This window comes from Dryobates pubescens, chromosome 9, assembly GCF_014839835.1.
Source record: "Dryobates pubescens isolate bDryPub1 chromosome 9, bDryPub1.pri, whole genome shotgun sequence".
Classification (NCBI taxonomy): Eukaryota; Metazoa; Chordata; class Aves; order Piciformes; family Picidae; genus Dryobates; species Dryobates pubescens.
In genome coordinates, this window is record NC_071620.1 from 19,064,428 (window position 1) to 19,081,509 (window position 17,082).

A 17,082-nucleotide genomic window follows, 5' to 3' on the forward strand; every position below is an offset into this window, starting at 1 on the left:
GGCTTGTGCTCAAGGCCTCTCACCAGCGTCATTGGTCTTCTCTGGACACATTCAAGAGTCTCAATGTCCTTCTTAAACTGAGGGGCCCAGAACTGGATACAGTATTCAAGGTGTGGCCTAACCAGTGCTGAGTGCAGGGGCACAATGACTTCCATGTGGATTTAATAAAAAAAGCAGCTGAGGAATTTGGGACAGCAGGCAGTCATTTTGATACTCAAATTAGTGAATGAAATAGTCACGGCAAAACTGTGTGGAAGAAATTGTGGTTCTAAATATTATACTTTGTAGTATTAGGCTTCATGAGCGTGGCAAGATTCTTGTAGACTTGTGCAATGACATTTTACCAGGAGGCTAGCAGAAAAGGCATTCTGCTTTAATCACAGAATCATTGAATCGTAGAATCATGGAATCATTAAATCATTGAATCATTAAATCATAGAATCACAGAATCATTTAATCATAGAATCATAGAATTGTCTGGGTTGGAAGAGAGCTCCAAAGGTCATCCAGTCCAACCCCCTCTACAGTCAGCAGGGACATCCTCAACTAGATCTGGTTGCCCAGAGCCTTGTTAAACCTCACCTTGAATACCTCCAGGGATGGAACCTCAGCTACAACCCTGGGCAACCTGTTTCAGTGTTCCACTACCCTCATGATAAAGCACTTGTCCCTAACATCCATTCTAAATCTGTTCTCTAGTTTGAAGCTATTGCCTCTTGTCCTATCGCTTCAGGCCTTTGTAATGTCTCTCTTCATACTTCTTGTAGGCCCCCTTGAGGGGAAGGCTTCTATTAGTTCTCCCTGGAGCCTTCTCTTCTCCAGGCTGAACAACCCCAGCTCCCTCAGCCTGTCTTTCTAGCAGTGGTGTAATATTGCTGTGCTGCATACAATATTAAGCACATCCATTTTATGTACAAAATAGGAATATTTTTTGTAAAAGTTGTATTTTAATGAATTTTGGCATCTAAATGTCATTGCCAAATTACTGTGACTCTATTGTCTTGCAAGCTCATCACCAGCAAGGCAAACAGATTGGGTTTTGTCCTGTGAATATTAAGATTCTACACAGTATCTTCGGCTTTGTTCAAGATCCCTTTCATGACATGTTTATTTCTGCAAATCTATTTGCTCTAACCTCTTACGACAGCCTGGATCACAGCCCTGTACTTGCAAAATTACTTCTACTGCTGCTGTGGAACTGATTGGCAGGTTATCACATGCAAGCAGCCTGGCACCAACATCCCACTCAGGACTAAGCCTGACAAAACTGGCCCTGGCCTGGAAGCTGAAAATTGTTCAAGAGCTGAATTGCTGGGCTGTAGAGAGGTAATAATGACAGAGACAGTTACTATTGACTCAAAGTCTTATTCTGATCTGTTTATTAATATCATTGGGAATATTGTTATGAAGTTTTACCAAGGACCTTGAGCATTAGAGACATTTCTAATATGTAGTGACATCTAATTTTTTATAGCTGTAGCTAAGTGCGGTCTTTAAGACAATACAAGGCAATGACAAAACATTAATGGTGGTGAGTGAGTAATATATTTTATAATAGGCCTTTGAGATTTCTGACATCAAATATTTCTAGCTAGTAATGCTATCAAGACATCAGCCCTTTAAATACCCTTCATAAAGGAGAAAATTGCTTGCATCATTTAACTGATGATATTAAATCTGATTTGTTTGTCAAATATGTGGAAGACCTTCAGTGTTTGGCAGCAAATAGTAAGGATTAGCATTCTAGAATGGTTGCTGGAATGTCTGGGAAAACAACAACAAAACCCCTGTCATAATTAGACATCTAACAGAAAAAGCTCACTTGGCAGAAATCCAGTGCCCATATATTAATGTAAATAGCCATTACAGCAACTTTCTTTATTGCTATTCTCCTGAGATCCAACAACACACATAACAAAGATGTGCCAACTGTTCTCTGCTGGGATAACGTAACAGCCAGAAAAACCACGCATGAAATGCCATTGTTCCCTCCAAAGTTCTCCTATATATACAAAACCAAAATGCATTTGTATTTTACTTTTAAATCACAACAGTCTTCTGGGTTGCTGTTAACTTTTCCAGCATATGATTGATAGCTGGATTCCCAGCTTTCATTCAAGTGTGCCAAGCACAGCAGCAACAGAAGCATCATTTGGAGCTTGTCCTGTTAGAGAAGCACCAGGAAGAAGGGATAAAGCTTAGATTTTAACTTTCTTGAGATGCAAAGGTATTTGAAATAACTTACTCTGGCACCCTTCCAAACAGTTCCCCAAATGATTAATAAATTGTAGTTTTAATAATCTAAGGAGAAAGAGAAAGGAAAAGTTTAAAAAAAAGAATAAATGTTTCCAAAAAGACATTTAATAAGACATTTAATTAGCAGATCCTGACCCTATTCTGAAGGAAAGGCTTGCACATAATCTCTTAACTTTTGAAACCTCAATGCACTATTCAAAGAAGGAATCTGACTACACATCTAGATCTCTGACTTCATACCTCTTCCTCTTTTTTATCCCTCTAAGAAGCAGGTATCAGGGAAAGAGTTTCCATGGATTTTTAAGAACCAGTTGTGTTCAGGTTGGACCATTAAAAGAAAAAGTTTGCTTTGTCTTTTTCTTTGCTAAATGTTTAGAAGTTGTTAATGACTTAGGACAACTGGTCCCACATTCCATGTCTGTAATTCAGTGCATTAAAATGTAATGGTTTACATCAGAGCGTGAGGCCAGAAGGAGCAGGGAGTGATTATGCCACTCTCCTGGGCACTGGTAAAGCTGCACCTTCAATACTGAGTTCAGTTTTGGGCCCCTCACTACAAGAAGGACATTGAGGTGCTGGACTGTGCCCATGGAAGGGCAGTGAAGCTGGTGAAGGGTCTAGAGCAAAAGTCATATGAAGAGCAGTTGAGAAATCTAGAGTTGTTTAGCCTGGAGAAAAAGAGACTAAGAGGATACCACCTTGCTCTCTACAACTGTCTGAAAGAAGGTTGTAGCAAGGTGGGGATCAGTCTGTTCTCCCAAGTAAGAAGTGATAGAATGAGAATGGAAAATGCCAGGGGAGGTTTAGGTTGGATGTTAGGAAAAATTTCTTCACCTAAAGGGTGGTTAGGCCCTGGAATATACTGCCCAGGGAAGTGGTTGCTTCACCATACCTGGGAGCGCTTAAAAGATGTGTACATTTGGGGCTTAGGAATATGATTTAATGGTGTCTGGGAAGTGTTAGGATTATGGTTGGACTTGATTAATTTAATGATCTTCACAGAATCACAGAATGTTAGGGGATGGATCATCCAGTCCATCACCCCTGACAGAACTGGAACATCTATACCAGATCACACTGGAATGCATCAAGATGGGTCTTGAATATCTCCAGATTAATTCTATGGTTTTATACTTTACTGTAATTATAACTCTTATAAAAGTTTTATAAAATCAACAAGGGAGGAAATCTGTTTCACTTTCTTGGCCAGTTTCACTTGAGAAACAACCTGCATTATTAATATAAGGCACATTTTTTTAAAACCCCAGTAATTTAAAGTTTATATAGAAAGTAGAGTAATATATTTCTGAAGCATATGAACCACAATTTTCCGCTGCATCTTTAAATTGTCTCGGCATCTGTTTTGTACAGCAAGTTTGAAAGTACTGTACAATATCAGTCCTGAAACTTAGCAAGCACCAGGACAGATTTACTCAATGTGTTTGTTGAGGGAAGTTGATGATGATGATGATGATAACTATCAGCATAATTATTATTATTGTCATTACTATAATTGTTGTTCCATTTCTATTATTTCTATTTTTAAAAAAATATTTATTTATTTTATTCCTTCACTAGGTCACTATGTAGACAAAAGTCTCCTAGAAATTATTATTTCATTGCGGCTAATCAGTGCATCACAGTTCACCTGATACTCTGAAGCACACAAAATAACAACAGAAATTCAGCCTTTCAGGACTCATTTTTACTTGTCACTCTTTAGCCTAGTTAGATGATTATAAATAAGTAGCTTGGTGATCTCAATTGCAAAGCTAGGCATTTTTGCTCACTGCACAGTTGTGCTAGGTAAGAAATGAACTGACATTGAGCAGCAGTTATTAAAAAAATATATTTTGGGAAAAGTAAAGAAGGTCTGCTACTTTGCTTTCAGGTATATTTGCCACCTTTTCCCCTATAGAGCTGAATCACTGGGAGAAGGAACAAGTTCTCTTAATCTTGAAAAAAGAAACCAGATTACTAAACGTCTGTAATAATGGGGATTTGTTTATCATCTGAGACAGCTCAGAAAACAAGGAGCAAGATAAGGATGGTCATCTGGTGAGAACAGAGGGGCAGATGGGGCCAGGATCATCATTAGAAAATTTGGCAAAGATATTTAATTCTGTGTTCATTTGTTTTAAATACCTAAACCCAGAACTCTGCGAATTGAGCATCTGGGAGGAGACAGATGGGGTAGGGCAAAAGTTACAGCTGCCAAAACCTTAAGAAACAATAGTGTAAGTTCTAGAGAGGAAGAAGAATTCCTAAGGAAAAAATGTGAGAGAAAATGTAATGCAGTGTCAGGTAGAAATATAGAGAGGAGAAATGGAAAGTTTTGCATCACTGAAATATGAGCTGTGTTGCTCCTGGCATTTAGACTGTGCAAAGCTCAGACTACAAACTGCCCTCTGCTAGTGGAAGCCAAATATTACAATTCTGCTCAATGCTTTAATCAAAGAGAGCTCTCAAATACTCACAAGAGTGGTCTAAACACTAGGATTTAAAAAAAAACCCAAACCAAAACCTTTTGTACAAGTAGCTTTGAAGTAAACCTTCTACAATCAAGCAGTGTCAACAGCACAGGCTGAGAGAATCTGATAAATTATACATTAGATAGCAATAGTTAGAGAAGTCTTCTAAATGTGAGAGACTTAGAGTCAGGTAAAGGGATGCAAAGTCTGATATCCCATATCCTTTGATAAAGTTTCAAACAACTGTTAATTGAGAGAGGAAATTTGGCCATCATGCAGCCTTGACAAATCTAAACTTTGTTTATGTATCTCTGTCGATTTATTCTGATTGTTGTTGTTTTTTTAAACCTGTATCTTTTGGTTTGGTTTTAAGTGTACTGCTCCCTGTACAGTTTAGTAAATAAAATTATTTACTATTTACTGTGGGGGTGGAAAAAATAATAATAATAATAAAAAAATCCCACAACTTTTTCAGAGTATGATCTGGAAACAAAGACAAAGTCTCTTAGAGAAGGTATAAGCTTGTGATAGCAGAAGCCTTTATCTACCAGGGAATACAATGCTAGCCAATAAACTGGGCTGGCTGAGTTTGGGTGTTTGGGGTAAAGATAACCAAAAGATATTTTTGCAAAATCTTCCACAGTATCTACTGTGGTAGAAGAGAACAAGATACAGCACCTTGAGCAACTCAGCAGTGAAAACAGTGATATAAATGAGCAGAGAGCCTACATGGTAATATCATGATGCATAAACTTGCAAAGTAGGGCTCCTTGGGATCATCTAAGCATATATGCAGTCACTCTGATTTTGCATTCATCATTCATAGCCCCACTCTATGTAGTTTTATCATCAGCACCACACTAGAAAGCAAGCAGCAGCCAATGGGCTACTGCACAAGGGTTGCCAAGGTTTCAGGCACTGCTGTCACAGGAGCCCTGGGGATTATGGTGTTAAAACAAAAACTAGCCAGTTCATGCATGGTAACATGTCTCTCTGGTTTTCATTCCCAAAACTGCTGGAATCACAAAAGTTACGTACATTATTCACACGACTTTTTTAATGGAACACTTCAAGAAAACTATTTCTCTCTAAACACTTGCAGGAGGAACGTAACTGTAGGCATATGAGGGTAACACAGACAAAACCCCCCCAAACCAACAATTTAGCCAATATGTGGTGCAACACATCAGTTCTAATCACTACTAAAAATAATTTAGAACCAAATGACATGGTTTTCAGCAAGTATGTTGCATTTTGAACCATTTTACTGGCTGAAGAACAGGAGCTGGAAATCTGCAGATTACAATCTTAAATGGTAATTTTATCTAAAATCCAGAATGGAAACATTCCCCTATATATCCTCTGCCTAATGTAGTTGAGGATGCCCCTGCTTACTGCAGAGGAGGTTGGACTAGATGACCTTTGGTGGTCCCTTCCAAGCCAAACCATGCTATGATTCTATATACATTTTTACCAATCTTACAATTCACTGCTATTGTAAAAAAAACCCAAACAAACAGATACAAAACTAGCAGTTCACATAAGTGTAGCAGAAAGCCTTAGAATAATTTAGAACATCTTTCCTCCTTCCCCTCTACTCTGCCCTGCTGAGGCCACATCTGGAGTATTGTGTCCAGTTTTGGACCTCTCAGTTCAGGAAGGACCTCAAAGAACTGCTTGAAAGAGTCCAGCACAGAGCCACAAAAATGATTAGGGGAGTGGAACATCTTCCTTACAAGGATAGACTGAGGGAGCTGGGGCTCTGTAGCTTGGAGGAGGAGGCTAAAGGATGGTCTCATTCATGCTGATAAATATGTAAATGCTGAGTGCTGAGAGGATGGAGCCAGGTTCTGCTTGGTGATGCCCCATGACAGGATAAGGAGCAATGGTGGAAACTGAGGCACAGGAAGTCCCATGGATACATAAGGAAAAATGTTTTCACCGTGAGGGTGACAGAACATTGGAACAGGCTGCCCAGGGGAGTTGTGGAGTCTCCCTCTCTGGAGAGATTCAAAACCTGTCTGGTTGCATTCCTATGTCATCTGGTCTAGGTGATCCTGCTCTGGCAGAGGGTTAATAAGTGGATGATATTTTGAGGTCCCTTCCAGCCCCTAACATTCCATGATTCTGTGATTCTGTGATCTTACATTAAAAGAAAAACATTCATGATTGAAACTGATCATCTGAAGGGTAACAAGAGGTGGTATATTTCAAGTACTTAAAGGGCTTCTAGAAAATATTGTCTCAAAACTATAAAGTGAGGTGCTCTAAATGGATTATTTGGATTTGGGGTCTCAGTTTTTGGAAACAAATGATAATGTAATGCAGCTAAAAAAAAAATAGTAGGGCAAATCAAATATGCTCACTAGAATTCTTTGTCTAGTGTCAGTGTCTGGTCACAAAGAGAAGGAATTCCCTTGTCTGGACCTAAAAATAAATCACTATCTGAAAACAAGTTAAAAAAAATACATTTTTTCAACATCTTCAGGGATTTTTCTTGAGGTGTCTTCCACATAAACATATTTCTAAATATCTTTCTTGCAAGAAAATTAACTCCTGTATATTTAGTTCTGTTTTTATTTCACCTCAAGGCAGAAGTTGATAAAATGAAATTTGTTTGTTAGTGAAAGTTGATGTTTCCCAGTTAATGAGAGAAGTAACTCTTTTAATTAGTAGAAGGAGATGAGGGACTGAAATGCAAACTTTTCAGGTCTAAACTGACAAAAGAAATTATAAACATGCAATTCAACTCTCCAGTTAGTTCTTACTTTCTTAGCATAGCAAGAAAAAAAACTGGTAAGTGCCAAAAGTCTGCAGAAGTGTAAAGAAGGAAAAGATAAGTTCAAACACTTTGGAACTTCTGGTGCTACTGAGCTAGTAATAATCATGTAGCATGAGGTACACTGAAATATAATCCAACCCCAAAAAATCTTTTAATTGCTTCTTATATGACTGCCTACACTACCACACACTTTTTATTACATTAAACCTCTCTTGCATCTGATACTTACATGTCATGAAGTCCAACACTGATCCCAATCATTAAGTAAAGGAGAAACTGGGAATGATGAATAACAGGGAGTACTTCAAAGCCTGTTGCCTTACCATGCATTTGGACTGAATTCCAGACATGATTTAAAGTTCCCTGACAATAGAACAGTGTTTTCTGAAAGCTTTCCCTCTTTCTCTTCAGAAAGTTTTCCATCTTCCTCTTTATTCATTAGGGTGTTTAAAGAAAACAAATAGAATACTTTGCATGATTGATCCTTCTGGGAAGTGTCTTCATTGAATAGTGGTTCACATTAGGAAATTATTTTAAAATTCTGTAATGACTGACAATTCTGAGGATGGTCACTGACAGTCTAAGTGCAGTCAGGTGTTGCAGGCTGTACTCAAACTCAATGCCTTCTGCCTCCGAGCTATGTATGCTAAAGGCACTGAGAAATTTCCTTTTTTGTGCCTCACTGCTGTATCAAAATTGGGTTTATTTGCAGTTGTAAGTCCTGTGGGGCCACATATATGATCTGGGAAATAAAGATGGGCATCATACATTTTAAAATCCTTCAGTACCCAAAAGCATCTAATGGGAGAAGGCCAATGGCTAATACATCTTGAAAATGTGCTGAAGGAACTCATGTGAAAGAATGCAGACAACAGGATAATTTCAGAAATGAAAGAGTGTGCAGACAACATAAAATCCTACCAGTTTGCAGCAAAGAGAAGCCCACATGGAGTGGGGATTGAAGCTTCAGAGACTGAAGAAAAATTTCATACTGAGTAGTGCTCTGTGAAATGATTTTTACACTATGAAATAAGTCTTTCTTTTTTTCCCCCTTTCTTTTCAACTACCAGGAGAAAAACAAACAAACCAACAAACAAACAAAACCCAAATCCTATTTTTGGCCAGAATATTTTCACATTGATCCATAAATACTTTTTTAAACTAAAAAAACCCCAATGTTTTCCCCCTTTTCAGTTGAGCAAGGAATTTAACAGCTCAGCCATTGCTCTGTAAAGAGAATTCTCCCACTCTCCATCTCCACAGAAGCTTTGAATACAGTACATTTTGTGACTGTCATTAAAAAGTCAATAAAAAAGTCCAGGAGCTGATGAGCCATGATGCATATATCTGCCAAAAGTTCTGAATGTGTGTTACAAATAATTCATACAAATAATTTATTTGCCATATGACTAAAAATTGCTAATTTTTTAGATGGTATTTGGTGCATTTTTGTTTTGTCCATGTCAATATTTTTCAACAATAATCATTCATAAAAACTATAGTATCACGGAATCATAGAATCATAGAGTGGTCTGGGTTGAAAGGGACCTCCAAAGGTAATCTAGTCCAACCCTCCCACTGTCAGCAGAGACATCCTCAACTAGATCAGGTTTCCCAGAGCCTTGTTGAGCCTCACCTTGAATATCTCCAGTGATGGGGCCTCAGCTGTCTTCCTGGGCAGCCTGTTCCAGTGTTCCACTACCCTCATGGTCAATATCAGACTATGTCTTACAGTTTTATGTTTTTCTACTTAATTTTCTACTTTCATAATGAAGTATTGATTGATAATGCTTCATTTCTTCCTTAGTCATATTGTAGTTTCACTTCTCCCTCTCTCTGCCTGTTTCCCATATAAATGTTGTCAATTACCCCAACTATTATCACCTGCAAAAAAAAAAATAAAAAAGAAGAGACATTGAAAAACAATTTAGCACAATAGGATTATTTTTTGGTCTGAATATAGACTATTCTTTAGTGGATGATAAATCAAATTTGTGGGATGAATCACAGAACAAAAAGAAGATTCAAATGTTTGAAACCTTTTATTTTTATGCCCTCAAAAATACTGTTCAGTGTGAAACACAACAGTTTTCTCTGGTTTCTATGTGTTATCAACTATTGTGGGGGCATATGTGTAATTTTACAGTTTCCACAGGAGATTTTTGAGAACAGGTCAAGGTGACAGTAACTCTGTTACATAATTTCCATGGCAAGACTCTAAACCACAGAAAAATAAACTCTTGAGCTTTTATTAGAACTCGTAAGAACAAAAACACAAAAAGAACTCCCCCCAAAAGCTTTTTATTTGAACATGTAACCTGAAGGGTTAGACTTACAAACATAAAGACATGGGAACTTCTCTTGTGAAACCACCAAGCCACTTAAGCACAACAGCCTGTCTCAGTGAAGTCATAATACAGCTCTTTCACAGGTACAACACTCCTTCCTCTCTTTTCTTCTTCCCCTCAAGCTGGCTGTGTCAATCACCTAAAACAACAACAACAACTGTAAGGAGAAACTAATCATAGAATCAGAAATGTTTTTGGTTAGAAAGGACCTTTCAAGATCATCACATCCAACTACCCTGCAGTGAGCAGGGGCATCTTCAATTAGATTAGGTTGTTCATAACCCCATCCAATCTGGCCTTGAACGCTTTATAGCTCTGAGGCCCCCACAACTTGACTGGACAACCTGTTCCAGGGTTTCACCACCCTCACCATAAAAACTTTCTACCTGATATGCAATCTAAATCTACCCTCCTTTTAGTTTAAAGCTGTTGTGGCTTTCATTGCCACTACAAGCCCTGGCAATCTCACCAGTGTTTGAGAAGATTTGGCATTTAAGCTTCCATACAATGATTTTGAGGGCTCTATGTATTAGCTGTAGCACAAACAAGAGTAAGACAATTTTTAGAAGCTGAAAATACACTACATGGTTAGGTAGATCTTACATATAAATTTAAAAATATACAATTTATGGTGGCTCTAAATCCTGTATTTCCTTGTAATTAGATAGGAAAGATAGGAAATGCAATTTTAATAATAAAAAAATTGAACAAAAATAAAATAATAATATAGAATAAGAATAAGGAGGAGGATGAAGAGGGGGAGAAGGAGAAAGAGGAATAGGAGGAGGAAGAGGAGGAGCAGGAGAAGGAGGAGGAGATGGAGGAGAAGGAGAGGAAGAAGAAAGAAAAGTAGGAGAAGAGGAAGGAGAAGCAGAAGGAGAAGAAGAATTGTTGGATCATTTGGTTTAGACTTGAAACAAAAAGCTCAGTTTAAAATATTTAAATCAGTATTCACCCTCCATAAGATAAATAAAACAACAGTGAAGGACATTTACATGAATTTTAGTAATTGCATTACAAAGACATACAACTGTGGAGTTAATCCTATTGCCTAAGTTGACCCATCCTAGCTATTTTGAAATCCATGGTGCTGCATATATGATCTCTTTTAAAGACAGCACTTGAAAGCACCAACACAAACTTTCTCCCAGCATATATTCTATTAGCAATTTTTTGATGTCCTATAGAAAGAACATTTGACCTGGGCTTGAACTCATTTCTATCAAAAGTGGTGATACATTGCAATAATCTGGGAGTGTGTTGTGGAAAAACTCAAAAGCAGAAGGAGAAAGCTGGCCCCGTCTTTTTGACTTGCTGTGAAGACAGAACTAAGGAAGCTAAAGCTTAGGCGGGGGGAAAGAAAAAAAAAAAAGAGAGAGGAGAGAGAGAGATTTGAAAGCTGAAAAATACAGTGAAAGCTGAACTCTTACCTCCCCCAACTTGAAAAAAAAGAGTCAGAAAAGTCCTGTGAAGCTTCAAAACTTATATCCTGAGACAAGTTTCTCTTCAGGTATTTGTCAGCTACAACAGAAGAATTATTTTCATAACAAATGAAGTTTGATGAACCAGACAGCTTTACTGAAAGCATGCTATGGTTGTCACAAACTTCCTCTGTACTCCAAATCAGAGTATCAGGTAATCCCTAACTAGATAGCAAGGATATATCCTGGAGAAAATGTTGATTAAAAATTAAACTATGGCAAACAGACAGCAGGATGCACTTATTCAGAATGAACAAATCACTTGTTTGACTAAAAGTAATACGATCAAATAAAATCATTTCACCCCCAGCCTGTCACTCATATAGGCTTTTACAAGTGTGATTAATGGTAAAGCAATTTGATTTGCTTGGTCATAATGCACAATATATTCTAGTCATGCCATAAAATCATAGAACATTAGAGGTTGGAAGGGTCCTCCAGAGATCATCTAGTCCAACCCCTCTGCCAAAGCATCCAGGTGTGTTTTGAATGTCTCCAGAGAAGGAGACTCCAGAACCTCTCTGGGCAGCCTGTTCTAGTGCTCCATCCCCCTTACTGTAAAGAAGTTTCTCATGTTGAGGTGAAACCTTCTATGTTCAAGTTTGCATCCATTGTTCCTTGTCTTATTGCTGTGCACACCCAAAAAGAGATTGACTCTATCCACTTGACACCACCCCCCTCAGACATTTAGAGACATTGATGAGATTCCCTCTCAGTCTGCTCTTCAGACAAACAGACTAAACAGCTCCAGTTCTCTCAAACTCTCTTCATAGGGGAGATGTTCCAGTCCCCTAATCATCCTTGTGGGTCTCCATTGGACTCTCTTCAGCAGATCCCTGTCTCTCTTGAACTAGGGAGCCCAAAACTGGAGAAACTCAAGCAACTTACTCATTTTGTAAACTTTGTGGAGGTGAGGAGGGAGAGAAAGCCCTAAATTAGACATCTCTGATATAGAATCATAACATACAAAACACAACACATTTGAAAGCTAAGAGAAAACAGCATCTCCCTTTCCTTTCTAATTTGTCCCATGCACTTTATATCTCCAGGTAAAGAGCTGAATTTAAGAAAAATGCTCTCTTTTTGTTCTTTTTTAAAACCATTTTTATTGTTCATAAAAACAACAACAGCTGAAAAACTTAATGGTTGTTATGGTTCATGAGGATCATCATGCAAATTAACCTAAGAAGATTAAAGTCCCTGAGCTTGCATTATCCAGGCTGAAGATGCATTATTGCTGGTTTTGATTGTAAGAAATTATAAACAAAAAGGAAGACAATCTGTTTTCCAAGCTGTTAGGACTTCCTCTCTTCTTCAGCAAGGAGTTGACTGGCAGGGCAAAAAATTTCTCTTTTTGTGATAAATAAAGAGGTGGGGAACATAAATTTTAAACCATAGAAATCTCTCCTTTTTTTTTAAAGTAGAGGAAGAGGATTTATGGTACCATTTTCTTGAGGATGTTTAGAAATACATAAGAATTATTATAAATTGCTGCAATACTTGTCTATGGAAATTGTAGACTTGTCTGGCACTGGATTATCCAGACAAAATAAATACAAGCATAATTCTGAACCCTTGCAGAGATGTCATACATTAGCATATGAACTTACAAACTCCGGTAACTGTTATTGTGCATTTAGTAAGTGCTGTTATTTGAAACAAACAAATAGAAGGAATTTTTCAACTTCTTGAAAATAAAACTCTATTTAAATATTTCCTTCTTTCAGGCTGAGGGAGCTGAGGTTGTTCAGCCTAGAGGAGAGAAAGCTCCAGGGAGATCTAATTGGCACCTTCCAGTATGAGAAGGTGGGCCAGCAAAAAGGCTGCAGAGGAACTGTATACAAGGGTAGTGATAGGACAAGGGGCAACGGTTTGAAATGAGAGAAGAGCAGATTTAGATTGGATGTTACGAACAAGTTCTGCATCATGAAGTTGGTGGAACATTGCAGCAGGTTGCCCAGGGATGTAGTTGAGGCTTCATCCCTGGAGATATTCAAGGTGAGGCTCAGAAGGGCTCTGGGTGATGTGCTCTAATTGAGGATGTCCCTACTCACTGCAGGGGGTTTGGACTAGATGATCTTTAGAGGTTCCTTCCAACCATGGTGATACACAATTCTTTAGATTACAAGATCTTGTAGTCTTGCTCTGCAAAACAGGTCACTTGGAGTCCTTGTCTTCCTTTTAGAAACAAATAGGAGAATATTTTGATAACTTCTATTATAGATTATAGGACTTCTTTGTATTCTGAGGCAGAATAGAACTGGGTTGTACTGGGGGATCTATCTGTCTCCTGTTTGTGAAATGAATATGATTTCCTTTTTCCAAAGACTAAGGAAAGTTTCTGCTGGGAAAAAAAGTAATATTATTGGAGTCCTTTATCAGCAAAACTGATTGCCTTTATCAGCAAAAACTGAAATACAGAAACCAAAAATTTATTATAAAAAAAACACACTATTTTTTTCATCTATTTCATTTGAAAATGGTGGGAAACAGACCTATGTAGATGAACCTCAGATCACAGTAAACCAATCTGGATCCATCAGCTGTGACTTTACCTTCATTGCATCACATTTCACAGAAAGACAAATATCTTTTCCTTTTTTAAATCTATTCTGCAGCACACAGGTAACCATTCTTCATCCTACCTTGATATTGGGTTAAATGGCTTTTCAGATCACTTCCTGAAGTGCATGCAGCCAGCACAGTCACCTGAGAGTGTATAAAAATCATTTAAAATGAAAGCTATGGTCATGGAAATGAATTATGGATCAAAAGCTGTTTATTACAAATTATTTGTGTCCCATCAATGAGAAATAAAATTTATTCATTTTAGACTGTTTCTCATTTTATTAGTTGCACAATGAGACTGTAACAGAGAAACACCTATTCAGATTTCATCAAGTGTTAGATTATTTGGAAAAAAATTGTTGAACAGGAGCATAGATACTTGAAGAAACATGAACAGATCTTTGTTCACCTTTACACAGGTCAAACCTGAGTTCCCAATGCATATCTGTTCCATCTAGTCAACATCTTTCCTTTAATATTTTCAGTGCTTAGAGCAGATATTCTCCTGTTTAAAAGTTATGATTGATCGAGGAATTATAAATAACTTAACGCTTCAAAATAGTGAAAGGAAGTGTGCATCTCAGTAAGCAATGTAAATTATTGCATTTCTGAATTCCAGTTTGTAAAGAAGCCTTTTCATAATCATACTTAGTGCAGACAAACTTTCTTTTACAGGTAAAAAGTATAAATCAATGTATTCAGTAGATTGTTTCTGCAAAGAATAGTTTTAATTGGAGGTCCAAAATATAAAGTAGAGGAAGGATTAAGGGTGATGCCCCTGGAAAAAGGCATAGATTCTGCAATAGCAAACACTATTCGGTCTTTTTTCCTTTTAGTGAATAAAGACATGTTGTGAATGGGCTCAGCTTCCAAGCTATCATGAAAAAATACTTGCTTTTCAAGTGACCAGAATTGATTTAATGAAGCAAATAATGAAAACCCTATGAAGCAATTCAAAGTTGACATCATCTGCAGACATACAAGATTGCTGATACAAAAAAAACCCCACACCCCAGGTTTTTTTGGTGTTTATTATTTCTCCATTTACATAGAAATGTCTATTTAAACCACAGAAAACATGAAAGCCTGGATCAGTCTTCAGTCTGTTTTGCCCAAAATAATCTATTTATGTCATTACATTAGGTAAAAATTGCTTCAAACATAACCAATAAAGACATTACACTTGCACTTCCTCTACAGCAAGAGTGCTGAGACACATTGTCTAAACCTGAATGCAAGGCATCCCATCAACCTGACCTGGTAGCAATGCTTTTTTCCTTTTTGTCCCTCTGCTTTAGAGTTATTATTCTCTCCTAAAAGGCTTGGAAATTGCTTATCAATTTGTATGACATTAAATAATCTTGGAATTGCTGCATGACAAAATATTCAGATGCAATATGCCACATATATTTGCACAGAACACCTAAAGGTCTGGTTTATATGGGCTGAAGGAACTGTAAGACTGCTGTGCATCAGAAACACAGAAGTTTGAGGGCTGGAAGGGACCTTGAAAGATCATCCTGCCAGAGCAGGATCACCTAGAGTAGATATCACAGGAACACATCCAGGAGGGCTTTGAATATCACTGGAGAGGGAGACTCCACAACCTGGAGACTGTGGAAAACAATAAGAACGGATAAATTCTCCTCTTTCATTACTTTATCTTCACAACATTTTACAAAGTCTCATTCCCAGAGTGTAGATGATACAGTGGCATCTGATTATTTTTTTCCTGTGCTCTCTCACAGGATGATACCTGACATTTCAGAAGTGAAAATGCATTTGCTTGTCTGGAACCTGCATGTTTGTCATGTTTGTGCATGTCACGAAACTGTGCCTTGTTTCACTGCAGCTATCTATCCTGATTCAGTATAAAACTCATCCTGCAGTGGCAGGGGTGTTGGAAGTCAGCTTATTTCTGTGCAGAAATATTGAGGGGAAATTCTAGCACTTATATTGGGCTACATATCATCTTTTGATCAATACGTGGGTTTTGATACACCTCTTTATGTGCATCTAAGGAACTCTAGAGGAGAGATTTTTGGAGGGAAATGACGATTTATCAAACCAGAATGCTTGCAGGGATTGAGCAGTTTCAGCTAAACATTTGTTAGGAAGGCTTACAGGTGCAGGGAGAAATTCGAAGTCTGAGAATAAGGGATAGCACTTGAATGAATACAACATACACTGCTGCTAGGATGGTGTCTAAGATATTGTTCTAAATCCTGTGCATATGGTTTTTTATTCAGACTTGTTTCATAGCAATATCTGACCACTCTGCCTGCAGGGAAAGAGCATCCCTATGTCACAGGTAAGAAATTAAGACATTGAGTATCTTAAGAAAATATTGAAAATCATATAAGCAATCTGTATGACAGAGAGAAAAAGAAAGATTGATTTTCACAAGGCCTTTGAATTTTAAGTGCTACATCTCTTTTCTGTACTAAATATATAGTGCTCTGTATTACTATTCCCCCACCACAGATGTTAGCCTATCTTTGCACTTATGCCTTCTGCTTTCTCCATTTGTTCAGATGAAGACTTTATGATATGCTGGTCTACAGCAGATTCTTCTAAAAAAATCTCATTATCTAAGTATATGTTCAGTCTTCCAGTGAGAATCATTTGGAGTAAAACCTCTCTCAATTTTTTTCCCAGGTATCCATCTATATAAATAGAGTCAGGCCCCTAGTTCCACTGGGACAGACAGGATTTATACCTAATTTTGTTCTGCTTTTCTCCCCTATGAATTTATTTCTGTTAGTTGCTGTTTCTATCCCTTTGGCTACTGCAGATACTACTATAAATTTAACATTTTCTCCTATACCATTCACACCACTTTGATCTGAAAGCACCATGAGACCACCTGTAATGTCTGCAACATTTTCACCAGGAAAAAAAAGTGCTATCCAACCAGCTCTTCAATATCATTGAATATCAACTAAACAAGCAAATTTAAGTGCTTAAAAATCAGGATGTTTAAATATCTTCTGATGTAGCATGTTACTGTTCTACTGCTGATTATTGAAAGTGATTTCAGAAACTAATAATGTCTTTCTAGTTTGGTAGGTTCAGCAGGAAAGAAAAATAAAAACCTTGAAATTAAATAGCAATGCATTAAATATATATATACACACACACTAAATATATATATACACACTATATATATATACACA